Consider the following 26,604-nt stretch of genomic DNA (forward strand, 5'->3'; position numbering starts at 1 on the left):
CAGAGTTGGAGAGGTTAAGTGCCTCACCTATCAGTGTGGTTTCAAGAGACTATTATGCACCCAAACCACGTGCAGAGAATTTTCCCACGTTGGACAAAGATGGGGATCTGGATGTCTTTCTGCGCAGTTTTGAAAAGGTTTGCCGGCAGTACCAATTACCAAAGGACCAGTGGGCAAAGTACCTCACCCCTGGTCTCAGAGGTCCTGCGCTGGAAGCATTTGCAGAGCTACCAGCAGAATCTGACCAGGACTATGAGGCAATTAAGGCTGCACTGCAGAGACGGTACAACCTTACCCCTGAGGTGTACCGAAAGAAATTCCGGACTTTGCAGAAGCATTCCACCGAGAGCTACACTGCAGTTGTGGGACACCTGACGACGGCGTTCCGGCAGTGGATTAGAGGGCTGGAGATTACAACCTTAGAAAGCTTGGAAGATCTGATCATCAAGGAACAGTTTTTGCAGCTGTGCCCAGCCAATGTACAAGAATGGCTGCTGGACCGGGAGCCCAAAACAGCATGGAAAGCGGGTGAGCTGGCGGATTTCTACACTGCTAACCGAGCACAATCGGACCGGAGCAGAGGTTTTTCTACGGGAGTTAGTGCCATTTCTACGTATCGGGATAGCCGCAGGTGTTTTATTTGTAATAAAGTGGGGCACATTAGCGCAACTTGCCCGGAAAAAAGAAATCCTACGCCATCCACAGGAGCGGGTCACCCGTCAGAATCGCCATCTTCGGTGTTGTTCGTCTCCAGCGCTGAGAACACCCCCAATGTGAATATGCAACCTGTCACTGTGGGAAACAAGGTAACTGTGGGGCTCAGAGACACGGGGGCAGAAGTGACTCTTGTGCGTCCAGAGCTAGTGAGCTCTGAGGACTTTATTCCTGGCAAGACCTTAACAGTGCGGGGAATTGGGGGAGTACGTCATGCAGTGCCAATGGCACGAGTATTTTTGGATTGGGGAGCAGGGAAGGGTGTAAGAGATGTGGGGGTATCAGATAACATTCCTACTAATGTGTTACTGGGTACTGATTTGGGTAGGCTGTTGTCAAAATATATGCCGGAGGATGATACTTTTGATTTATCCAGGTCTTCTAGGGGCCCTACCATAGAAAGGGCAGTGTATAAAAATGTACCAGGGCAGCCTCATGGGGAGAGTGGGCAGAAAGGTTGTGCATGTCTGCCTGTGCTAGAACCCAGAATGTCTGAGGTACCGTGTGGAAGTGTGGAGGTTCTGCATCACTGGGAGGGAGGGCAGAGCGAATCTGTGCCAGAACCAGGGATATATGAGGTGGCGTGTAAGAGTGTGGAGGTTTTGCATCACTGGGAGGGAGGGCAGAGCGAATCTGTGCCAGAACCAGGGGTGTCTGAGGTGCCGTGTAAGAATGTGGAGGTCTTGCATCACTGGGAGGGAGGGCAGAGCAAATCTGTGCCAGAACCAGGGGTGTCTGAGGTGCCAAGTGAGAATGTGGAGGTTTCGCATCACTGGGAGGGAGGGCAGATTGAATCTGTGCCAGAACCAGGAATGTCTGAGGTGTTTTGTGAAAGTGTGAGAGGACCACCCGACTGTGAAGAAGGGCAGAGAACGAGTGAATGTCCGTCTGTGCCAGATCCCAGAATGTTTGAGGTGCTGTTTGAGAATTTGAAGGTTTTGCATCACTGGGAGGGAGGGCAGAGTGACTCTGTGCCAGAACCAGGGATGTTTGAGGTGCTGTGTGAAAATGTGAGGGGGCCACCCTGTGAAGAAGGGCAGAGGGTGAGTGAATGTCCCTCTGTGTCAGGATTAGCTGGTTCCCAGGGTCCTGTATGAATGCATCCTTGGAGTGGAACAGGTGGAGTGACAGATGTTTCAACCATAGCTGTGGTAACCTGGCAGCAGAATAGGGGACAAAGAGAGGGCTTTTGTGCACCTGTGCCTGTATTCTGTGGGACTACGAAGTCAGGACACAAGGGAGAGGGTGAAACTGGTGACCATTCTGTTATCCCTTACGAAGGGCCTTCATGGTTTGGGAAGCCAGGGCGAGACACCCTAGCCACCCATCAAGTAGATTTGTTGGGGCTTGTAGCTATACCGAGCTGCATGGAGAACCAATCTGTTACTAAGGGGATGGACTATGCCCCTGGGTACCCTGAGACCATGGCCTTATCCTGTAACAGAGCAGACAACGTAGCCGATGCTTTGAAAAGTACCTTCTGTAGGGTGGGTTTTCCCAAAGAAATACTTTATCTTAGCCGGAAACTGTTACACAGGGAAAGAGTAGGTAGGCGCAGAGATAAGCTTGTGGCTTAATCTCTGGGCCACCATCTTATTTGGGGGAGGTGTCACACCAACTTGTGTAGTGCATACATGGACTTGATACCTGGTAGAGATGGTATGGCCAATCTCAGTATAAGAGGGGTTAATTTGATTGTACAGGCATGTGGTGCCAAAAGGTCTTGTGAGATAAATTTGTCCTTTGAAGCTCGGACTCCAACCGGGGCCTTCTACGGGGTGTTAGGTCCTGCAGTGGAGCTGCCGTTTTGTCTAGGTTCAAATGTAGACGACCATATGCCTGTATCCCCTCATAGATACTGGATTCTTTGATATGCTAAGTGACCACTAGCAGTCAGGAAAACCATCTCATATCCAGGTCATATCCAACACATATCAATAATAACTCATAGATTCACTATCATACCTCCTTGTGTGCACACCTAGAACGGGGAAAGCGCACCCTACAAAAAGTGTACAAACATGGCGGCGCAACATAAACGGTTTGGAAGGAATTGTGAGGTCTATGATGTTCAGTCATATGTAGCAAGTGTGACATATCTATGGACTTCACAATTTACAATAAATTCATAAATGCATGAATTATTGCTGTGGCGAGCACAGGAGGGACAATAAAATAAAAATTAGTTATGCTGACGGATATGTTTCCACCACACAAGGGGGAGGTCACTTATGGTACACCTTCCCTCCGCTTATACCACCTCTGGGCCGGCTTGGAAACTCGAGATGAACTGGGAAAGAGTATAAAATTAACAAGAGAAGATGGGTCATTGTGCTTACTAGGGGCCAAGATCTAATTTTGAGTAAGTCGCCATCTTTCCTTGCCGGAGCCCTACGGACAGAAAAACTGTTACTTGACCATTCAGTGAGTAGTTAGGTTTTCTGTAATTTTCTCATTTTTATTTTATCTGTTTGGTGTAAATCTGTTTATCATCTTTTTTTGTATGCACTGTGATTTTTTGTATTCATAATAAATATTCCTTTATTAAGTTCTGCCTTTGTCTGGTAAAGACTCACGTTACCTGAGTAGACCGTTTTATTGGTAATTTTAAATCACATAATTATTGTGTTAAAATATACTGTGTGGGTTTTTATAGTCTGATTCATTTGGGGTACCAAGACACTCCATTTCTAAATTGTCTTGGTGGTGGCAGCGTTATTTTGATATTTGTTATATCATTATAGTTAAGTGCGGGTGGTAGTAAGGGTGGATATTTGTATTTTTATCGCTATTTTCGGTCTAGTGCAGACAGATAGTGAATTTTAACCCTTTTACCACCATAACCAAGTCACGCGCACGCTTGGAGTAGAGTGCGTTCGTGACAGCTTCCTTTGCTTAGCTGGTGTTGCTAAGATGCCTCAGTATCGAGGCATCTTTGCAACACCTGTTTAGCAAAGGAAGCGACTCGCGATCGCTTCCTAAATGCTCAACTTACCTTCCCGGTGCCGGTGTCTTCGAAACACACGCGGTGTTTCAAGATGGCGGCGCCCATCAAGCCGGGGGGCGGAGCCTGCTGACATCATCGGGGGGGGGTGTTGCTGGATGTCATGGACATCCAGTGAATAACACCCCTAGTGGTCAGATCACTCATAAGAGTGATCATGATTTGATAAATCAAAGGCAATGTTTTCTAAACATTGCCTTTGATCAGTATTGGATCTGCCCCCCTCCTTCACTTGCTTCTAGTGAGGGAGAGAGACAGATCGGTGTGTTCTGGTATTTCAGGTATTCCCTAATAAAAATATATATATATTGATCCAAAGGCTCTTATAAGAGCCACCCATATAATATTAACCCCTTCATTGCCATTGATCACTGCATAAACAGTGATCTTGCATAGTGGCAATTGTTTTTGGGTTTTTTTTTTTTTTTTACATTTTTTTTCTTTTTTTAGGTTTTTTTACTTTTTTTTAGTTTTTTTTTTATTTTTTATTATAGCCATTAACCCTTTCCTTCCCCACTATTTTTGCTGCAATTCTTACCATGCAGCGGTATACGGCTGAGGAGGCGTATGCCTTTTTGGCCACAGATTCTGAGGCCACTGATACAGCGTCAGATTTTGACGTTGGTCAGTTCACAGATACATCTAGTGATGTATCTGTGGCTGTTAGGACGCCTGCCACACGTAGTCGTGGCAGTGCACCAGAGGCATGGGTAGCGCCTAATAGGTACAAGCCAGCTATCCCTCCTTTTTCTGGAATTCCTGGCATCAATATTGATGTTACAGGATTCACTCCACTGCAATTTGTTTTTTTCTTTGTTCTTGGGAGACATTGTCACACAAACAAACATTTATGCCCAGCAGCACCGTGCTGCTAGCCCTAATTCTTTTTGGGCAAAACAGCCATGGACTCCCATTGACGTGCCAGAATTTCTTAAATTCTGGGCACTCACAATGTTAATGGGCATTATAAAAAAGCCCTCCATCCACTCCTACTGGAGCACCAGCCCCATCTTTAGTACCCCCATTTTTGCCCAAACTATAACTAGGCAAAGGTATGAAATGATTCTTCGTTTCATGCATTTTAGCGACAACAGCCTGTGCCCCCCTAAGGAGGACCCCCAGTTTGATAGGCTGTACAAAATCCGCCCCCTGATTACCCATCTCGCTGCCAGGTTTCCAGAGGTTTATACACCTGGAAAGAATATCTGCGTGGATGAATCCCTAATGAAATATAAAGGAAGGTTGGGATTCAAGCAGTATATTCCTTCCAAGCGCTCCAGGTATGGAGTGAAGGTGTATAAGCTCTGCGAGAGCGAGACAGGATATACTCATGCCTTCCGGGTATACGAGGGTAAGGATAGCTACCTTGACCCTCCAGGTTGCCCAGATCATCTGGGCACCAGTGCCAAGATTGTTTGGGACCTAATATTCCCCCTTATGAACAAAGGCTACCACTTGTATGTAGATAACTTCTATAAAAGCGTCCCTTTGTTCAAGCTGCTGTATTGTTTCGATACGGTAGCTTGCGGTTCTATAAAAAAGAACCGCTTGGGTTTCCCACAACGCCTGGTACGAACCCGGCTAGGAAAGGGGGAGACCTCAGCTCTACGCCAAGAGGAGCTTTTGGCATTGAAGTTCAAGGACAGAAAAGAGGTGTGCATGCTGAGCACCATCCATGATGAAAGAACCGTGGAGGTTTCTGTCCGTGGCAGAGCTGGGGTCACTAGAAAGCCAGTGTGCATCAGGGCCTATAACAAGCACATGGGTGGAGTTGATCTGTCAGATCAACTCCTACAGCCCTACCTCATTATGAGGAAGACAAAGGCCTGGTACAAGAAGGTTGCAATTTATCTAATGCAAATTGCAACCTATAACGCTTTTTTTGCTGCACAAAAAAGCAGACACTGGGCTGAAGCTGTCTTTTTTGCAGTTTCAGCTCGAAGTAATTTCAGGTATCTTGTACCGTGATGCACCTAGTCCCCAAGTAGTGATGGGAACCAACAGAATTGGGGCTACCCATTTTATTTTTAAAATCCCCCCTACAGCAAAGAAGCAGAATCCCCAAAAGAGATGCAGGGTATGCTACAGCAGGGGGCAAAGAAAGGACACCACATTTTACTGTCCAGATTGCCCTGGAAAACCTGCACTCTGTGTCGGTGACTGCTTCAAGCTGTATCACACAGTTTCCTATTTTTAATTTTTTTTTGTTCCTGCTCCATTTTTGTATTTTTTTTTTAATTTTTTGTTGCATTTACTGTTTTTTAGCTTTTATTTGCTCCACCATTTTCAAGCGTTTTTATTTGCACTGTCAAGTGAACCCTGTGTCCATTCCGTGGCATGAGGGACCACTTAAGGTGCTAGATCAAATCCCTTCTTGGAGATAGGCCAGGCTTTCTTGTAACCTGTCCCTACTGATAGTTGGGTACAAGCATTTTTCTTTACCCAGCTGTAAAATTCCTACTGAATTTGAATTGCTCATGTTCCAAATGTGGCCCTTTTGCCCCCAAACAATCTGACAAACCCATTCATGTGGGGTATCAATGTACTCAGGAGATGTTGCTGGAGCTGTAATTTCACACCTGAAGTACAAAGTATGTGAAAAAAACACCAAAAACAATTACTATCCCAAACCTTGACAAAGGTTGGTGGTAGGATTAGTGCATGGAAAGGGTTAAACTATCAGCATCTAAAATACCCTGGGGTGTCTAGTTTTCAAAAATATATGGTTTGGTGGGGTAAATTTAATTTGCTGGCATCAAAGATGCCCCAAATACCACATAGAGACAGAATTACCAGATTCAGAGAAAAATGGTTTTGAATTAGCAAAACGCTACTTGTACTTATTGCCCCATAACGTGTAGAAGAAAGCAAAAAAACATAAAAACATTGGGTATTTCTAAACTCGGGTCAAATAGTAGAATCTATTTAGCAGGTTTTTTCAGTAGTTTTTTATGATGAATAAAAGATTTTTCAAATAAAAGTGAGAAAATGTGTTTTTTTTTTCAATTTTTTCGTCATATTTTATTATTTTTATTATAGGAAATTACATCATATGAAAAAAATTTTGGTGTCTGAAGAAAGCCCTTCTTGTCCTGAAAAAAACAATATATAACTTGTGTGGGTTTAGTAAATGGATTAAGAGAAAATTACAGCTAAACACAAACACCGCAGAAACGATAAAACAGCCATTGTCACGAAGGGTACAAAAAGTAAAATCAGCCTTTGTCACGAAGGGGTTAAACAAATAGATTAGCACCATATTTACAACAACAAATGAACACAAATCTAGAAGAGCACACTAGTTTTCTTCTGATTTAGCTATCTTTTTGTTTCCTAACATTATTTTTATTCTGGACACTTCTGTCTTTATAATGTCCAGTTCCTTCATATATACTGTTACTCAGGGGAGGGCTGGCCGCCTAAGGCCTGGGGGGCAAGTCTAGTCAAGAGGCCCGTTGCGCCACTGAATCAGCCCACTATACATGCCCATCTTTTCCTGATTTTCTAACGCATATTGATATAATGTGATGGGACTGGGAGTAAAAAAAAAAATGATGTTTAATACATTGAAAAACAGCTAATCTTTTTATTATTATTATTATTATTATCTTTTATTTATATAGCGCCAACAGTTTACGCAGCGCTTAATACAATACATAAATTCAAGGGATATGACAAGACAAGAATTGACAGACTAAGACAAACCGATACATTTGGTGGAGAGAGCCCTGCTCGCAAGCTTACAATCTAATCTTTGTAACAAAATAAAATTTAAATATGGAAAAATTGGACCCTTGGGCCCCTGCCTGTAATTATCCCCAGAGTCCCTTTGTCCCTCATTCACTAAGCCACACCTCTGTTTACTTACTCCCGGTAGTTCAGGTATAGATCAAATAAACAACACATGTGAACAGCACGTGCATGTATAGATCAACTGAATAAGAAATACAAACTCTGTATTTGCAGGTATACATAAATAATGTATGCAAACATAGCATAGCAGAATAACACACAAACCCAGCTTTGCAGGTACAGATCAACTGGAAATCACATAACAACTAAGCATTAAAGGTATAGATAGAACCCCCTAAATTACAGGTGTAGATCACAGGATGCACACCCCCAAAGCTAGCCCTGGTGTCCACACTGCCCACATAGAACCTGACCAGCACCAAGATAACATTAACAAATTACAGTCCAGAGTGAGCCAACTTGGTCCCCAAACAGCCCAGGGTGAGCCAATTTTGTCCCCAAACAGCCTGCCCTGACACCAGTACAAGCTCTGCAACACCGACATCCAAACACACACACCAGGACAGGCTCTGCCACACCGACAAACACACCCTTTGGTTTTAATGTATTCCCCCCCCACACCCTTGTGTATTGCCCCATGTGGCTTTGTGCCCACAGCCAGCCCCCTTTGTACATTATGCCCCAACACCCTTGTGTATTGATTTATGTGATGTCCCCAGCCAGCCCCCTCCCTTGTGTATTGATGCCCCCCTTTGCATTGTTAATGACTGACCCATGTAATTTGAACCCAGCCCCCCACCCCCCACCTTTGTGTATTGATTTATGTGGTGCCTCAACCACCCTGTTGTGTACTTATACCCCCTAGCCACCCCCATTTTGCATTTAATTGTTGTCCCAATGCAGTCCCCCCCTTTGAATATGGCTCCCCTTCCGCCTATTACCCCAACTATTTTTTTTATATTTTTAATACTTACGTTTTTGCTGCCATCCTTCACTGCTGCTGTGCTCCAGTGTGCTCTTCTAGCTGTCACGAGGAGCTGTTCCGTGTGACTCCGCCCCCTTGAGCGGCCCATCACATTGATGATGTGACGTGCCGCTCAAGGGGGCGGAGTCACACAGGACACTGGGCGGCACTGTGCAGGCACGCTGGCCGCTTAATGATTTTAAAGCCAGCGTGTCTTACGGCCGCTTAATGATTAACCATTGCAGCCGATGTGGCTGTGACTCTTAAAGCGGTCGTAAGACACGCTGGCCGCTTTAAGAGTCACAGCCACATCGGCTGCAATGGCATTTCGGTGTGCCGGCCAATTCGGCCGGCCTAGCGGGGATGCTGCTGGCGCTGGTGTGGCTGAATCGGCCGCTTAAATGGGCTGCGGCGCGGCCGTTTAATGTAGATTCAGGGCGGCCTGGGGGGCAATTGCCCCCCTGCCCCCCGGCCCAGCCCGCTGCTACTGCTGCTACTTTACACTGAAGCCTATTATTCTCTTTTTCAACTCTTTCTTTCTGTGCCTTAATAACATGGTAGGGAATGCAAAGCTTGATGCAGTCTTCCCTAACACCATTACCTCTTCCCTGAGATCCTCACCTAGTATAATAAAACAACTTTTATCTCCTTGCCTCCAGCTATCAACTATGGGTCTTTCCTGAACATGGTGTCCTTTAGCAGAGCGAGAGTGGCAATTTTTGACAAAATGTCCTACTTTAACACATGCAAAACATCTAACGGCTTCCCTTTTGCCTATGGGTCCTTGACATTTCTGTGGGAGCCTGCTCTGATACAACTGTCTCTGATGCGGGGGGGTTTAATACAGACACAGGCTTTGCAATCATTTTGCAGTGATTTCAGATCATTTTATGATTAGCATTACTTCTCATCTAAACCTTGCCCATCTATTTCATTCACATCATTTTCTAACAGTTTAACTGCAGCCACAACACCATTTCTTTTATGTAGCTGTACATTTAACTTGTTACTTATAGCTGTGCAATGCATATAACCAGCCTCCCTCTTACTGCAAATTGCAAGAGTCCTAATCTCCCCCTCTGCATCCTTCAGCCTCTGAGTAAGCCGCTCATTTGCACTACGTAATTCCTAATTTTCCTGCAAAGTCTGCTGGCTGCTTACACATAAAGCTGCAGCATTCTGTGCAGAAATCTTACACTTCTCAACTTCAATGTTTAAACTTACAACTTTTGGGGTTCCTGTATCCTTGAATCAGACAAGCGTGACCATTTATTTTTCCCTCCTTGTTCTGTCTAGTAGTGGATGCCCCTTCACTAGTTAAATCCTTGCCTGAAAGAGTATGTATATATATATGTGACGGAACCCTTCATCACTGGGACCACTGGAGAGGTTTGACAGCCAGCCTCCTCCCCATTGACTATGGGCCCTGGGCTTGTAACGACTTCTGTGGCTACCCCCAGCAGTATATCATCCCATCACTGGCTGAAGGGATTATCTCTGTCAGACAGACAGGATCTGCAACCAGGGAGTGACCGCCATTGTTTTAATTTAATATCAGCCCCCCCACCCCATGGTGCATTAATGTGTTGTCCCCTTCCCCCAGTTCCACTACTACAGACATTTACCCCGGCCATCCCTGGAACTGGTTTTGGCCAGCAATAGATAGTGGAGGTTGGGACCCTATTGTATTGTTTATCCCGTTACTGCCGCTGTTGTCTCTGGGAGGCAGATTAAGGGGGCGGTTTGTATGCCAATATCTTGTTTTATGTTAATGTGTGTTTTGCTGGATAGAAATAAATCTGTCCTTGTTTGGTTTTACCCTACACTGAGTCTCAGCTAGTGACTGGGGAACCAGGGAAAGGTTGGTGTCCCGGGCTAAGGGAGCACAAGTCAGCGGAGGTAGTCGGTCGGACTAGCCAGCTCCGTGACAATATATTTTTCATTTCTGGGACCTTTTCACAACATTCCTCAATAGGACATTGTTAGATATATTCGTTTGTCTTAAAAATCTAAACTTTTTCAGAACCAAAGAGCACTCAAGACCACAGCTTCTAAGTCTTCTTAAGTAGGTTTATTTGGTAGAAAAAAGTAGTTTTTCGTTGTTAAGCCAGAATACGGAACATACGAACATGTAGGCGGCAAAACGTAGACGAAGACACACAACACCAAAAATCTTCGTGTTCGTCTTAGTCTACTAATCTCCCTGGTCCCTTCCCCATCTAGCCTACCGTATATATGCAGAGTCGCAGGGGTCAACAGAAGCGGAAATCCGTAAGTTTGCTGTCAGGGGTTAAAAGGCCGTGCAAGCGACTCTATTGGTCGCCTGCAGGGGCCTCCTCTGGCATCAACCAATTGGTTGATGCCAGAGGAGGCCCCTGCAGGCGACCAATAGGCTCACTCGCACAACCTTTTTAACTCCTGCTGGCGAACCTACGGATTTCCGCTTCCGTTAACCCCTGCGATGCTGCGTAGATAACGGGAGGTTCGCCGTCAGGGGTTAAAGGGCCGTGGAAGCAACTCTATTGGTCACCTGCAGGGGCCTCCTCTGGCATTAAGAGCCATGATATTGACATGTAAGAGGACCGCGGTATAAATATATCTGGGTAATATAAAAAAATTGAATTCCATGCCCCACGTTAGGTGCCAATTGTGATAGGTTCACACCTTTCCTCCCATGTAATGTCTTAAGAAGAGGTTATTCTCCACCCTAAGTGATAAGTTACCTAATCTCAATTTTATACGTGTGGATAGGGCTCACATTCAATAAATGAAGTCGTGATCACAATTTTAAGAAAGGACTGAGAGTTCAATTATAGTTACTTATTTATTAAAGATCAAGAAATTAAATAAATCCAAAATTAAGCAAAGTGTAACATAGAATGGCTATTAAAGCTTATATGCATGAAAAAAATAAACATACCAGTCAATCTCGATATGAAGTCTAGCTTCAGTCTCTCGATCTCCCCCGACATTGTAAACAAATATATATTATATTATATATATATATATATTATTTCTAGACCTGCGTAACACTAGCTCATAAAACACCTGGACAACCCCAGACAACACTGAGGATCTGTACGGGAAGCCCTGCTCATGGCATAAAGAGGAATGCTTATAGAATTTGCTCGTGGAGACCCTTAACCCCTTCAGGACCGGGTATTTGTCCTGTTTTTGGAAACACCTCATATGCCTGGTATTTTCATTTATTTCGGCACTTGGAAATATGAATGATGTGCATCTCTGTTTCTAAACAAGATTTTTTTTAAATGTGGTATCCTGGAAGTTGCGCCCCAATAGCGGCCAGAAAAAGAAAAACTGCTAAGCAAAAGTATATATTTTTTGAAAGATGACATCCCAAAGTGTTTTACTTGGGGCATTTTAACACTTTTTATTTAACCATTTTAGTGCCAGTCTGCCCTAAGCATTGCACTAAAATTTTATTTTTTTAGTTTTTAACAAACCCATTCAATCCGAACACGGTATTTTTTTTCCCTGGGTATATAAAATGACTGAAACAACTTGTGATTTGTATTTAGAAACACCCCCTGAGTACAGGAATACCCCATATACATGGGTAGAGCATGTCTCTCTGGCACTGCGGGTTCAAAATTGGAACATGCGCATTTCAGTTTTCAAACATGGAATTTTGACATATCAGTTTGTTGGGTCCAGGTCTCATCTGAGGCACGTAGACGTCCCATATTTCATTTTAACCCCCTAAAACTAGACGGCTCAGGGAATCTATTTAGGGGCATATTGGCCTGTCCCATGCAGCTGATTCCACACCGGCACCTTCCAAATTTAGTCTAACAAAAAAAGAAAAACATTTTCACGTCCACTTTGCGGTTTCACCATGATTATTTTTCTGAGTAGATGTGTGAAAAAACAAAATAGGTCTTGATTTGTGTTCAGTAACACCCCCCGAGTACAGCGATACCCCACATGAATAGATAAGTCATGTTTCTCAGACATTGTGGAGACAAAACTGGAACTTGCGCATTTCAATTTTTAAACTTTTTAAAATATTTTTTATCAGATTACTTGTTAGTAGACTTGGGCACCAGGGGGCTCTTCGTGTTCGTCTTCGTGCTCGTCTAAGGCAAAAAGAAAAAACTTTGTATTCCGCGAATATTCGCCTGGTCCTGTCTTCTCTTCGGGCGAATATTCGCGGACATTCTTCGTGTTCGGGTTTTCTTCGTTTTCCCCGGTTAAGGGGTTAAAACGGGGTTAAAGCCGCTCTGGCGCCAGGAGTTTAAATGTCTGTATGAGCAACTCTATTGGTCGTCAGCAGGGGGCTCATCTGCCATTGGTTGATGGCAGACGAGCCCCCTGCTGGCGACCAATAGGGTCGCTCGTACAGACTGTTAAACTCCTGGTGCCGTAATTGTCCGGCAGATCCCGCTGGTCTCCCTGTTCTATCATTTATTAACTGATAGAACAGGGAGACCAGTGGGATCTGCTGGGTAAGTTGCAGCATTGGGATTTTAAAAGTCGGTACGAGCAAGTCTGTTGGTCGCTCGTACAGACTTTTAGGCTCCTGGTGCTGTAACTTACCCGGCACATCCCACTGGTCTCCCTGTTCTATCAGTTAAATGTCCGTACGAGCAACCAATAAAGTCGCTCGTACGGACATTTAACTGATAGAACAGGGAGACCAGTGGGATGTGCCGGGTAAGTTGCAGCATTGGGGTTTTAAAAGTCTGCACGAGCGACTCTGTTGGTCGCTCGTGCAGACTTTTAAAACCCCAATGCTGCAACTTACCCGGCACATCCCACTGGTCTCCCTCCCTGTTCAATTAATTAAATGTCCGTGCGAGCGAACAATAAAGTCGCTCGTACGGACATTTAACTAATTGAACAGGGAGGGACATCAGTGGCATCGGCAGGGTAAGTTGCAGCATTGGGGTTTTAAAACCCCAATGCTGCAACTTACCCTGCAGATGCCACTGGTCTCCCTCCCTGTTCAATTAGTTAGTATGCGCCGGGTTAAATGTCCGTACAAACGACCAATAAAGTCGCTCGTACGGACATTTAACTAATTGAACAGGGAGGGAGATCAGTGGCATCGGCAGGGTAAATTGCAGCATTGGGGTTTTAAAACCCCAATGCTGCAACTTGCCCTGCAGATGCCACTGGTCTTTAACTAATTGAACAGGGAGGGAGACCAGTGGGATCTGCAGGGTAAGTTGCAGCATTGGGGTTTTAAAACCCCAATGCTGCAACTTACCCGGCACATCCCACTGGTCTCCCTCCCTGTTCAATTAATTAAATGTCCGTACGAGCGAACAATAAAGTCGCTCATACGGACATTTAACTAATTGAACAGGGAGGGAGATCAGTGGCATCGGCAGGATAAATTGCAGCATTGGGGTTTTAAAACCCCAATGCTGCAACTTACCCTGCCGATGCCACTAGTCTCCCTCCCTGGTCAATTAGTTAGTATGTGCCGGGTTAAATGTCCGTACGAGCGACTAATAAAGTCGCTCGTACGGACATTTAACTAATTGAACAGGGAGGGAGATCAGTGGCATCGGCAGGGTAAGTTGCAGCATTGGGGTTTTAAAACCTCAATGCTGCAACTTACCCGGCAGATCCCACTGGTCTCCCTCCCTGTTCAATTAGTTAGGGGTTAACTTTGTTTTTTAAAGGGTTAAGGGGCCGTGCAAGTGAGCCTATTGGTCGCTTGCACGGCCCTTTAACCTATGGATTTCCGCTCCCGTTAACCCCTTCGATGCTGTGTTAGATAACGCAGCATCGAAGGGGTTAACGGGAGTGGAACTCCATAGGTTCGCTGTCAGGGGTTACAAAGACCGTGCGAGTGAGCCTATTGGTCACCTGCAGGGTCTTCCTCTGGCATCAACCAATTGGTCCCTGTTGGCGACCAATAGGCTCATTCGCACTGCCCTGTAACCCGTGACGGCGAACTTCCGGGAACTGCCGCGATGCCGCGAAGCCGCGAAGACAAGGTAAGTTAGAAGAGGGGGGGAAGAATGGTAGACGAAGACGAAGACAATCACGAACCTTCGTGGTGTGTGTCTTCATCTTCGCCTACGTTTTACCGCCGCCGTCTTCTCTTCGGCGTGTCTTCAGAACGAACACGAAAACGCACTCTTCGTGTTCGTTTCCATGTTTGCCCGAAGACGAATGCACAAGTCTACTTGTAAGTGACAAGTAGACTTGCGCATTCGTCTTCGGGCGAACATGTAAACGAGCACGAAGAGGCCGTTTTTTTGTTCGTTCCGAAGACACGCCGAAGAGAATACAGTGCTGGCAAAACGTAGGAGAAAACGAAGACTCGCAACCACGAAGAATTCTTCGTGATCGTCTTCGTTTTTGCCGCGCAGCCGCCAAAATTTCAAACAGGAGTGAGCTGATCCTCATATCTCCAATCAGCTCACTCTTGTGACGTCACGCTAAGGGTCTCGTCCAATGCCTGTGCTGCTGTTTTTTGAATTTCTGAAACCGCCTTTATAAGACCAGAGCTTGCCTGAGAAATCCATTCATTTTTCGCTTTGGCAACACTGCTGTGCTGCATCCGAGCGTTACAGAGAGATTGTTCTGTTCTGTGTTAGACTGGTAAGCCTCAGCCTGCCATTTCTCACAGTGTTCTCTTCCTCACTTCAGTTCAACTGAATTAATAATATTTAATAATAATAATTTTATTAATTTAATCATTTTTTTATTTAATTTGTCTGTCATCAACTGTGTAGTGCTGTTGAGTTGACAGTGCACTCAGTGCCTCACTGGCACTGGGGTGCCCTTGCCCTGGGCTGGCACTAGTGCCTACTGCCTGTCCTGCTTAAATAATAGAATTTATAAATAATTTAATAGAATATATTATTAATAATTGAATACATATAAAATTATATATATATATTTGTCAGTTGTATATACTATAGTTAGTATAGTATTAGTAATAGTATACTAGTGTAGAGTGTACTGTAGACATTCAAGACATCTACTAGAGTCTAATCTAAAATCAGTAATATTAATAATTGAATACATTATAAAATTATATATATATTTGTCAGTTATATATACTATAGTTAGTAATAGTATACTAGTGTAGAGTGTACTGTAGACATTCAAGACATCTACTAGTGTCTAATCTAAAATCATTAATATCAATAATTCTATAATTCTTATCTTAATAGTTAATTCAATTAGCTATAAATAAAATTAATAATTACTACTAGTTTATAGTTCAGCTAATCTTATTAGTACTGGTGCTGCAGGTCTATAGTTTGTGCTTTGTTTTAGCAACAGCAAGAGACCAAGTCAATTTTTCTTAATTAATAATATTTCATTTTATTTCATTTGTTTTGCTCACCTCAGTCCATCAGTGAAGTGAACTTGTTGGGCTAGTGAGTGCAGCCGCATAAGTGCTGTGTGTTTCAGCAAGCAGTGAAGCTAACTGTTTTGCTGTGACATTTTATTTTATTTCTAACTTCTTTTCAAGACAAATAGACTGTGTGACGACAACAACTGTACTAAGCAAAGCTTCAAGCTACTAGCTGTAGTACTAAATAATTCTAATCTTTAATCTTCTTAATCTATAATATATTATAATATAAATTCTAATTCATAATCTAAAATATATATAAGTAATTCTTTCTAATTCATAATCTATATTCTATCTATAATCCATAATATAAGTAATTCTAATCTATTAATAATGTAATATTATATATTACTTAACCTCACTTTCGCTTAGTGGGCTTGAGAGCTTCTGCCTAGAGTTAGACTAGAATACTAATATAGCTTTAGGTTTAGCATAGTAGTAGGATAGGCCTGTGTAAATTCAAAGTTTCTTTGACAGCACACTGGTGGCAGCCTGGTGTGCCCAAGGAAGCTGCTGCAGCAGGCTACCGATCATTCCTTCTCCATGCAGAAGTGATGGATGAAAAGCACACTTCCCAAAATATTCTGCATGCGATGAGGAAAATGTTTAGCCTTTGGGTGGGAGCAGAGGCAGGCACCAATGTTGAAGTTGGTTTTGTGGTAACTGACGGAGGTGCCAATATGGTGAAAGCGCTGCAAGATGGTCATATTGTTGGTGTGCGCTGTGCAGCCCACATCATCCATTTTGTAGTGAAGGCAGCAATGTTAGAAGGAACTAATGTGGCAGCAGTAGTTCTGTCCCGTTGCAGAAAGATCGCTGGGCACTTTCACCATAGTGTTAAGGGTAGCCAACTTTTGAGGGAAGAGCAAGAGAGGTCAAGTCTTCCCGTACACTGCCTACCTCAGGATGTCAGTACACGGTGGAACTCCACGTTAGACATGCTGGAGAGGATTTTGGAGCAGCAGAGGGCAATCCATAATCTTGCCTCAGAGCATAATATTGGGATTACATCTCCATTGAATAGGGAGGATTGGACAGTGATCGCCCAGCTAGTGGCAGTCCTTAAACCATTCAGGGATGCCACTGAAAATTTAAGCTCAAACACTGCCAGTTTGGCCCAGGTAATCCCAGTGTTCTCCCATCTAGGCAGCAAGATGGATGTGTTCCTTGAAAACCGTGAGGCTGTTCAAGGTGGCACTCTACATCCTGACGTAGCAGCCATAGTCAGGAAGCTGAAGGATCTGCTAAAAGTACACCTTCGCAAACGCATTGAACAGAGTCCTGAAATGATGCTAGCGTGCCTTTGCGACCCAAGAATTAAGGGAAAGCTAGCTTTGAAATTCAATGTTCTCAGTAGCTACCGGGAGCAATTGGTCAACAAGGTGCGTGACTGGCAGCGTAAAATGGGAATGCTGCCCGAGGAGGGAGAGGTGCAGGAGGAGGAAGAGATTATGTGGTCTGCTACTCCTAGCAGCAGCATCAGCAGCAGTGCCACAAGCATCACAACAACACAGCTGAGTGGAGCAAACTTTACCTCTGTGAAGTTCCTTCTGCACCTAATGTTGATCCTCTTAGCTACTGGGATGAAAAGAAGAGTGTGTGGCCTGCACTCTCATGGGTTGCGCAGCAGCTTCTATCATGTCCGTCAACCACTGTTCAAAGTGAGCGCATGTTTTCTATGACTGGAAACATACTGAGTCCACAGCGCTCACGCATGGCACCTCATCTGATGGAGCAGATTGCCTTTCTTAAATTCAATCTGCCCAAGTTGGGTTACCCAGCTCTTAGCTTGGAAAGTTAATTTTCTTTCTCTAATGTTTAAGGTAGTTTCTCCCCCTGGTTGCACGTGTTTGTGGTGTGGCAACGTCTGCTACCTCCGCCGTTGTAGCCAATTTGCGCAAGGGCCTAGTGTCTGAGTTCTGGAAGTCTGCTCCCAAACGCCATGGACTGACAGACTTTGATGCTTTGCCCTGGGGTGAAAAAGGTGAGCGGGTCGTCAATTGCCCACTCATTCAACTTTCCCAATGCTGCTGCTGGTGGTCGTGGTGCCAGCGTCTCTTCTCTGCCAGTTCGCTTCCTGGCTAGTGTCATGCCTCAAATGTCCAAAATGTTCAAGGTAGTTTCTCCCCCTGGCTGCGTCTGTTTGCGGTGTGGCAACGCCTGCTACCTCCGCCGGTGTAGCCAATTTACGCTAGGGCCTTGTGTCTGAGCTCTGGAAGTCCGCTCCCAAACGCCAAGGACTGACAGTGTTTGGATGCTTTGCCCTGGGGTGAAACAGGTGAGCGGGTCGCCAATTGCCCACTCATTCGCCTTTCCCAATGCTGCTGCTGCTGGTGGTGGTGGTGCCAGCGTCTCTTTTCTCCCAGTTCCCTTCCTGGCTAGTGTCATGCCTCAAATGTCCCTAATGGTAAGGGCAGTTTCTCCCCCCTGGCTGCATCTGTTTGCGGTGTGGCAACGCCTGCTACCTCCGCCGGTGTAGCCAATTTACGCTAGGGCCTTGTGTCTGAGTTCTGGAAGTCCGCTCCCAAACGCCAAGGACTGACAGTGTTTGGATGCTTTGCTCTGGGGTGGAACAGGTGAGCGGGTCGCCAATTGCCCACTCATTCGCCTTTCACAATGCTGCTGCTGGTAGTGGTGGTGCCAGCGTCTCTTTTCTGCCAGTTCGCTTCCTGGCTAGAGTCATGCCCAAAATGTCCCTAATGGTAAGGGCAGTTTCTCCCCCCTGGCTGCGTCTGTATGCGTTGTGGCAACGCCTGCTACCTCCGCCGATGTAGCCAGCTTACGCTAGGGCCTTATGTCTGAGCTCTGGAAGTCCGCTCCCAAACGCCATGGACTGACAGACTTTGATGCTTTGCCCTGGGGTGAAAAAGGTGAGCGGGTCGTCAATTGCCCACTCATTCAACTTTCCCAATGCTGCTGCTGCTGGTGGTGCCAGCGTCTCTTCTCTGCCAGTTCGCTTCCTGGCTAGAGTCATGCCCAAAATGTCCCTAATGGTAAGGGCAGTTTCTCCCCCCTGGCTGCGTCTGTATGCGGTGTGGCAACGCCTGCTACCTCCACCGGTGTAGCCAGCTTACGCTAGGGCCTTGTGTCGGAGCTCTGGAAGTCCGCAGCCAAACGTCTAGGACTGACAGTGTTTGGATGCTTTGCTCTGGGGTGGAACAGGTGAGCGGGTCGGCAATTGCCCACTCATTCGTCTTTTCAATTTTTCAATGCTGGTGGTGGTGGTGGTGCCAGCGTCTCTTCTTTGCCAGTTCGCTTCCTGGCTAGAGCCATGCCCAAAATGTCCCTAATGGTAAGGGTAGTTTCTCCCCCCTGGCTGCGTCTGTTTGCAGTGTGGCAACGCCTGCTACCTCCGCCGGAGTAGCCAGCTTACGCTAGGGCCTAGTGTCTGAGCTCTGGAAGTCCGCTGCCAAACGTCTAGGACTGACAGTTGTTTGGATGCTTTGCCCTGGGGTGAAACAGGTGAGTGGGTCGCCAATTGCCCACTCATTCGCCTTTTCCATTTTTCAATGCTGCTGCTGCTGGTGGTGGTGCCAGCGTCTCTTCTTTGCCAGTTCGCTTCCTGGCTAGAGTCATGCCCAAAATGTCCCTAATGGTAAGGGTAGTTTCTCCCTCCCTGGCTGCGTCTATTTGCGGTGTGGCAACGCCTGCTACCTCCGCCAGAGTAGCCAGTTTACGCTAGGGCCTAGTGTCTGAGCTCTGGAAGTCCGCTGCCAAACGTCTAGGACTGACAGTTGTTTGGATGCTTTGCCCTGGGGTGAAACAGGTGAGCGGGTCGCCAATTGCCCACTCATTCGCCTTTTCCATTTTTCAATGCTGGTGGTGGTGGTGGTGCCAGCGTCTCTTCTTTGCCAGTTCGCTTCCTGGCTAGAGCCATGCCCAAAATGTCCCTAACGGTAAGGGTAGTTTCTCCCCCCTGGCTGCGTCTGTTTGCAGTGTGGCAATGCCTGCTACCTCCACTGGAGTAGCCAGCTTACGCTAGGGCCTAGTGTCTGAGCTCTGGAAGTCCGCTGCCAAACGTCTAGGACTGACAGTTGTTTGGATGCTTTGCCCTGGGGTGAAACAGGTGAGTGGGTCGCCAATTGCCCACTCATTCGCCTTTTCCATTTTTCAATGCTGCTGCTGCTGGTGGTGGTGCCAGCGTCTCTTCTTTGCCAGTTCGCTTCCTGGCTAGAGTCACTCCCAAAATGTCCCTAATGGTAAGGGTAGTTTCTCCCTCCCTGGCTGCGTCTATTTGCGGTGTGGCAACGCCTGCTACCTCCGCCGGAGTAGCCAGTTTACGCTAGGGCCTAGTGTCTGAGCTCTGGAAGTCCGCTGCCAAACGTCTAGGACTGACAGTTGTTTGGATGCTTTGCCCTGGGGTGAAACAGGTGAGTGGGTCGCCAATTACCCACTCATTTGCCTTTTCCATTTCCTTTTCCATTTCCATTTCATTTTTTTCCGTCTGATACACAACCTACCAAACATAACACATACAATAAACCTTACCCGGACAGGTTAAAGGATCTTAACCTATATAGCCTGGAAAAAAGACGGGACAGGGGGGATATGATAGAAACATTTAAATACTTAAAGGGAATCAACAAAGTAAAGGAAGAAAGTTTATTTAAAAGAAGAAATAAAACCACAACAAGAGGACACAAGCATAAACTAGAGGGGCAAAGGTTTAATGGTAACATCAGAAAATATTACTTTACGGAAAGGGCAGTGGACGCATGGAATAGCCTCCCAGTGGAAGTGGTAGATGTTAATACAGTAAAGTCATTTAAGCAAGCATGGGATAGGCATAATGCCAAGCTAGATATAGGATAAGGGCAAGTACTAAAGGAGAGTACTCAGAGGTTGGGCAGACTGGATGGGCCTTCTGGCTCTTATCTGCCGTCACTTTCTATGTTTCTATGTTTCTAATAACACATATAACACAGTGACATAACACATAACACATATAACACATATAACACAGTGACATAACACACACATGTACAATTCACAAATCACAAGGACCTTTCCTCCTGTTGGGGTATAGGGTCATTGACCTTAAATCTATCCCTATATGTATTTGTTCCAATAATGCCATCATACCTAAAGGACAGCACAGAACTTATAGGGATTCTTAAGGACCTTGTATGGACAGAAGATGTGATTTTAGTCACTGCAGATATTGATATTTGATTGATATTTTTCTATTTATATTCTGTTTGTAGTTTTTTTTACATTTTTAATTATGTTGATTCTTTTTGTATTCTTGTACTTTATTTATAATTGTTTCATCATTTTTTTGCTCATAATAAATTATTTAATATTTACATGTCTTTTAGCGCTGTCTTCTTTTTAAAATAATTCATGTCAATATATACAATTAGTGTTACTAATAATAATCAAAATATTACTTACACTATATAACAAAGAGAATATACTGTATATACTGAGTGCCGGAACATATAGACCAGACAAAATTAAGATGTTACCTACTGGATCTATTCGCATTGCTGGGGTTAAAAGAGATCTGAAAAGAGGAGTCAATAGAAAGAGCCCATAGGACCGCTATTCCACCTAACCTTGCTGGTAAACATCCGAGGGACGTGATCTTCAGATTTACGACTTTTTATGTGAAGCAAAAAATTGTTGAGATGTTTAGGAAGACTGAACCAAAGGAGGAGAAATTCTTAAATATTGTACTTCTCCAGGACTTATCATACAATACAAGACAAAAAAGACAAGCCTTTAGAGCAATAACAGACCAGCTGAGGGCAAAAACTATCAAATACACCTGGGGATACCAGGTGATACCCGGTGATCATTAAGATTGCGTGGTCAATATCTTGCCAACGTTGGAAACATCACCAGCATGCGACATTAGACAATAGAAAGAGGATAATGAACTTTAAACGAAAAAGATGGCTTGGATTTAGGCTAGAATGGAGGGAAAGTGAACCAGTGGATGGGGGGGGGATTATACACACATATAGCAGGAGAGGGGCTTTTTTTTTTTTTTCTTGTCTTTCCCTTTAAGGTAGGATTCCACTAATCTGAATGCCACAAAGAGAAGCACATACACTAGACCCCATACACTGGGGTCGTTTTTCTTTTTTATTTATTTATTATTTTTTATATTTATTTTCGTCTTTCCTTTTTTAGGTAGGATTTCACCTACTCGAACATCATAAAGAAATTATACAAATCACAAATGATACACTCAATACACGATTTGGATTTATTCACATATTTATTTTTTATTTATTTTTTTAAATTTATTTTCTTTTTAATTTGTTTTTATTTTATTTTTTTAGGTAGGATTTTACTTTGAACGTTACAAGAAATAAACACAATTGGTGTTCTTCCTGTCTTTCCCCATTTAGGCAGGATTTCACTTGTTTGAACATCACTTTTTTTTATATTCATTTATTTATTCATTCATTTATTTATTTATTTTTCTCCTTTCTTCCCTTTCCTTTCTTAGGTAGGATTTCCCTTGCTTGAATACCATAAGGAAAATTACACACATATTAGCCACAACGCACACTGGATTTTTTTTCCCCCTATGGACAAGATTCACTCGGTCGATAGCCACTAAAGAAAATGTTGCTCTAGATATAAAGATATGATAAAAGGAAAAGAGACATAGCATTTTAACTATAATCCTAACTTATTTATTTATTTATTTTCTTCTTTCTCCCTTCTTATTATTATTCTTCTTAGTCTTCTTATTATCAATTTCATTGATCACAAAGGGTATAGGGAATACTATACAATTTGGATATCTTGATAAGATAATGGAGTTGATTAAAATGGAGGGAATATAAGTCACATTCCTGCAAGAAACACACTGGAGGGAATGAGAATTAAGATATTCTCTAATATTGCTGTGGCCTCCATGAAAGGAAAAAAACATATAGATAAAAATGCTAGATATATTATCCTAATTTGCGAATTAAATAACATACGATACACTTTGGTGAATATATATGCCCCAAATGAAAGGCAGATACGCTTTCTAAAGAAGGTATTAGATAAAATAGAGAAAATAAAACAAGACATGGCAGGAGATTTTAATGGGGTTATGGACAGTGCAATAGACGAGAAATTAAACAGGAGAAGTAGTCAAAAAGAAAACCCTTTATGACTTCCGGGAGGCAGGCCCTTGAGATGGCCGCTTTTTAATCACACTCCTCATCTTCAGCTTAGATCCCTATCCATCTAACCATCTAGACGTGAACTTCCAGTCAATACTCACCGTTTTCTAGACGGCTACTTATCTACTACATGACCTGGCTGTTATTTTTTTATTTTTTTATTTGGAGCTGCAAATTCCACACATTGTGTTGTGGCCCGGGAGTTGAGGCCTCTTTTGACGCTGTAGGCCTGCTGTGGGGATTGCCCTGTCTCGCCCCCACGTTTCCACTGGCACATCTGCCTCATCTATGCGCCGGCACTCACTTACCTGCCTGCTCCGGTCTGTTATAGACTGGCGACACTTGATACCTACCCCACTTCTTTCCGCTGTGCTGCCTGGCTGCCGTGCGCTAGGGGGACTTGGAGCACAAGCGGCGCTCTTGGTTGGAGGTCAACGATCTGGTGCCTTGTTACCTTACCGGCGGTTCCTGTGTTGCCTCGAGCAGGGGAGCCGAGACGCAGCCCGCGCGTTCAGCCCCCTGCTCGTTCCGTTCGCTGGAAGACGCGGTGAGGTCCGTCCGGCCGCTAGACGCGCGCCCCCGTGTGCATCAGAGGATCTAGACGGGACGCGCGTCTCAACGTCATGAGACGTATTCATGCCGCGTCTTAAAGGGGTATTTCTTTTTTCCTCCTCCCCTAATTTAGGGGGTAGGAGGATCCTGGAGGAAGAGGGATATTTAAACCCTCAGTCTGCAAGTACCCCTTGCCTGTGATAGTGCCTTTATTGCCTTCACTAGCGTTCCTGAACCTTATTTGCCTTTTCGTTGCCTGAACTCTGCTTGAACCTGACCACCCGTTGTTTGCCGCCTGCCTTTACCTGAACTCAGCTTGTACTTGACTATCCGTTGACTAATCCGTTGCATTGCTCGTCATCACCGCTTGGGGGCGCCTTTCCTTGTACTGCAGCGTGGATCCACAGCCTGAACCGCCGTTAGTGACAGTATCACAGGCCTGCAATATGGATCCCGCAGACTTGGCAAGGATGTCTAACCGACAAGACAGACAGGATCAAGTTCTAGCCGCTCACGCTTCTCAACTCCAATCCTTGGAACGGAAGTTAGACGATGTTGCAGACCTTCTAAGATCTATGGCCACGAATTTGTCTCCGTCCATCTCGCAAGGGGCATCATCTGATTCTGCTCCTCCTGTTACGGGGCCAAATACTATTGTTCCAGCACCCAAGATGCCACTACCTGACAAATTTTCTGGTGATCCTCAAGAGTGTCGTGGGTTCCTAAATCAGTGCGCCTTACATTTCCGGGCACATCCTCATACTTTCTCCTCTCATTGCAACAGAGTGACTTTTATTATAAACTTATTAAAAGGAGAAGCATTGGCGTGGGCATCACCTCTACTAGAACAGAGCTCACCCATTTTGGAAGACGCGGACGCCTTCATCGCATCATTTCGTGCTGTGTTTGATGCTCCTGGGAGACGTGAAGCTGCTGAATCCAACCTAATGGAACTTCAACAGGGCAGGAGAACTGTGGCCCAGTACGCCGTTGAATTTCGTACTTTAGCGTATGAGACAGACTGGAATGTCAGCGCCCTGAAATCTGCCTTTCGCAGGGGTTTGAACGAATCAATAAAGGATGCACTCACCTACCGTGAAATACCCCACGATCTAGAGAATCTGATCGCTCTATGTCTACGGTTGGAGGCCAGAGGTCAGGAGAGAAAATTTGAACATGAGAGAGAACGCGACCGTAGGCCACGTCAATTTAGGCCTTGGACGCGACATCCCACTCCTGCACCTACGGAACCTGCGGCTGCTGTGGCTGAGCCTATGGAGATCTGTCCTGTGCTTCATTTATCCGTGGAAGAGAAACAACGCCGCAGATCTTTGGGACTATGTTTATATTGCGGACAAAAAGGACATTTGATTTATGCTTGCCCTAGAAAATCGGGAAATGCCAGAACTTAGTGGAGGCCGGAGGTGCTTCACTAAGTGCTACTGTTGCTTCACCTCCTCAGTCACCAAGACTTTTGGTTCCCATCAAGCTGCAGTGGACAGGCCACCAAATGGCCACCCAAGCTTTCATTGATTCGGGTGCGGCTGGAAATTTTATAGACAAGGGTTGGGCCCTGGAACATAGAATTCCCTTACAGCCCAGGACTTAGAAAACCTCTATCACTGCATTAGACGGCTCTCCTCTAGGAACCGGGATTGTGTCCCTCCAAACCGAGGCTATTGGTGCCATCATTGGGATACTCCATTCTGAAGAAATACGATTTGATGTGTTATCCAGTCCTCATATTCCAATCATCCTAGGAATGTCGTGGTTACAACAACATAATCCCAGCATAGACTGGAGAGAAGGACAGATTCTGGCGTGGAGTAAAGAATGTTTAAAGAACTGTTGTAGCACTCCTACTAAATTAAATCTAATGGTCGAAGTACCTGCTCAGGATCCACGCCATCTTGTACCCCCTCAGTATTGGGAGTATTTAGATGTTTTTTCAAAAAGAAAAGCAGAAACCTTACCTCCTCATCGGGCGTATGACTGTACGATACAATTGCTACCTGGCACCAATCCACCTAAGGGACATACATATCCATTATCCCACCCGGAGAATCAAGCCTTGGCCCAGTACATAGAAGAAAGTTTACAGAAAGGGTTCATCAGACCTTCCGCGTCACCAGCAGGAGCAGGCTTCTTTTTTATTTCCAAGAAAGATGGATCCTTGCGTCCATGCATCGATTACAGGGGTTTGAATAAGATAACCATAAAAAATAAGTATCCGCTTCCCCTCATTACAGAACTTTATGATCAGCTGAAAGACGCCACTATTTTCACTAAACTTGATCTGTGAGGGGCCTACAATCTGATTAGAATCCAAGAGGAGGACGAATGGAAGACGGCGTTCAATACGAGATACGGACATTATGAATATCTTGTGATGCCTTTTGGGCTATGCAATGCCTCGGCCGTGTTCCAGAGCTTCGTGAACGATATTTTCCGCGACATGTTGTTATCACATGTTATGGTCTACCTCGATGACATTCTAATTTATTCTAAAGATTTGGAAGAGCATCGGCAACATGTTAGCCAGGTGCTACAAAGATTAAGAGAACATTCCCTATTTGCCAAAGTCGAAAAGTGCAAGTTTGAGTGCGACAAGGTGAAATTTTTGGGATATATTATTTCTGCTGGGCAGCTGGAGATGAATCCTGGCAAGATATTGGCCATCCAAGATTGGGAGGAACCTTCTGACATTAAGGGCATTCAACATTTCGTAGGGTTCGCCAATTATTATCGTCGCTTTATTCAGAATTTTTCCCAGATCATCGCTCCCATAATTGCACTCACTCGGAAGGGGTCGAATCCAAAGTCTTGGACCCCTGAAGCTCGAAATGCTTTTGAAAGATTAAAGTTGGCCTTCACAACAGCCCCTATCCTACAACGTCCCAATCCAGACTTACCGTTTACCCTGTAAGTTGATGCGTCAGAGACTGGGGCTGGGGCCATTCTATCTCAGAGAGACCAAATTTCTAATCGTCTACATCCCTGTTCCTATTTTTCTAAGGCTTTCTCTTCAGCTGAGCAAAATTACGATATAGGGAACCGGGAGTTGCTGGCTATTAAATTAGCGTTAGAGGAATGGCGACATCTGCTTGAGGGGACCGAAATTCCCATTACCATTCTTTTT

The 26,604-nt window shown here is 44.7% G+C and overlaps 1 protein-coding gene, 1 long non-coding RNA gene and 1 other non-coding gene across 3 annotated transcripts in view; 2 read left to right on the forward strand and 1 right to left on the reverse strand.

Moving 5' to 3' along the window:
* Positions 1-26,604, forward strand: part of ADCY1 (adenylate cyclase 1) — an 854,652-nt gene that overhangs the window by 161,025 nt on the left and 667,023 nt on the right. The window lies entirely within an intron of this gene.
* On the forward strand, positions 6,019-6,148 carry LOC128498560 (small nucleolar RNA SNORA35). Its single transcript, XR_008354775.1, has one exon. It is a non-coding gene; the product is annotated as a small nucleolar RNA SNORA35 (small nucleolar RNA).
* On the reverse strand, positions 6,738-6,959 carry LOC128497625 (uncharacterized). The gene is made up of 2 exons (XR_008354336.1): positions 6,879-6,959; positions 6,738-6,801 (listed from the first exon to the last, which is right to left on the reverse strand). It is a non-coding gene; the product is annotated as an uncharacterized LOC128497625 (long non-coding RNA).

This window comes from Spea bombifrons, chromosome 5 (genome assembly GCF_027358695.1).
Source record: "Spea bombifrons isolate aSpeBom1 chromosome 5, aSpeBom1.2.pri, whole genome shotgun sequence".
In the NCBI taxonomy this organism is placed as follows: domain Eukaryota; kingdom Metazoa; phylum Chordata; class Amphibia; order Anura; family Pelobatidae; genus Spea; species Spea bombifrons.